Source organism: Procambarus clarkii, chromosome 88 (genome assembly GCF_040958095.1).
Source record: "Procambarus clarkii isolate CNS0578487 chromosome 88, FALCON_Pclarkii_2.0, whole genome shotgun sequence".
Classification (NCBI taxonomy): Eukaryota; Metazoa; Arthropoda; class Malacostraca; order Decapoda; family Cambaridae; genus Procambarus; species Procambarus clarkii.
The window spans coordinates 12947067-12947829 of NC_091237.1; positions in this window are offsets into that span (position 1 = coordinate 12947067).

The following is a 763-nucleotide window of genomic DNA, read 5'->3' on the forward strand; positions in this document are numbered from 1 at the left end:
TATCTCTTACCTCCGAGTTGAATGCTCTCAGGCCATTAACCTCCTTAAGGTCTTGTCTCATACTTCTTGGGGAGCTGATAGGTGCACGCTCCTCTCTTTACAGTCCTCTCTCGTACTGTCTAAACTCGGTTCGCATCATTACCAGTAACAGAAGACCACCAACCCTGCCAACGGGCAAGGATGGAGGAAAGAATAACTGGGTAGAAGTCGGAATAAGGAATACCTGTATGGGAGATGAGACAAGTGCAGATAGCTTCCTTAGCGGGTAAGTAAGAGAAGAAGAGTAAGCAGAAGAGTAAGCCATACTGGCTTGCTCTTCTCCTTCTCCTTCTACTCTTCGTCGTCTGGATGCTCTTCACCATTCTGGGTTACCCCTCAGCTCTGGTGCCTTACGTTAAACTCCTACCCAGAGCCTGTTGAAACCGGCATCATGTCTCTACAGTATCGCTACTGTCTTCGCTACTTTGCGCGGTCCCTACAACACCTTCACTCTCACTCACGCCGTACTTTGACCATTACCCTTCTGTGAGCCCCTGTTCCCCTTCACCTCCTTTCCTTTTCTGTACGGCTGTCTCACTTGCAAGATTCTCTCTGTGTTACCAATATTTCTCCTCGTGTCGTTCCATCCTTTCCCGCCTGGAGGGGACCCTCCAAGGGTGGGGTGGGGGGGGGGGGAGGAGCAAACTTTTCCTTAAGTTTTGTAAAACCTTGACCTGCATGACTAAAGCTTTTCACCCTCCTACAATTCTGAAACTCTTTTTCC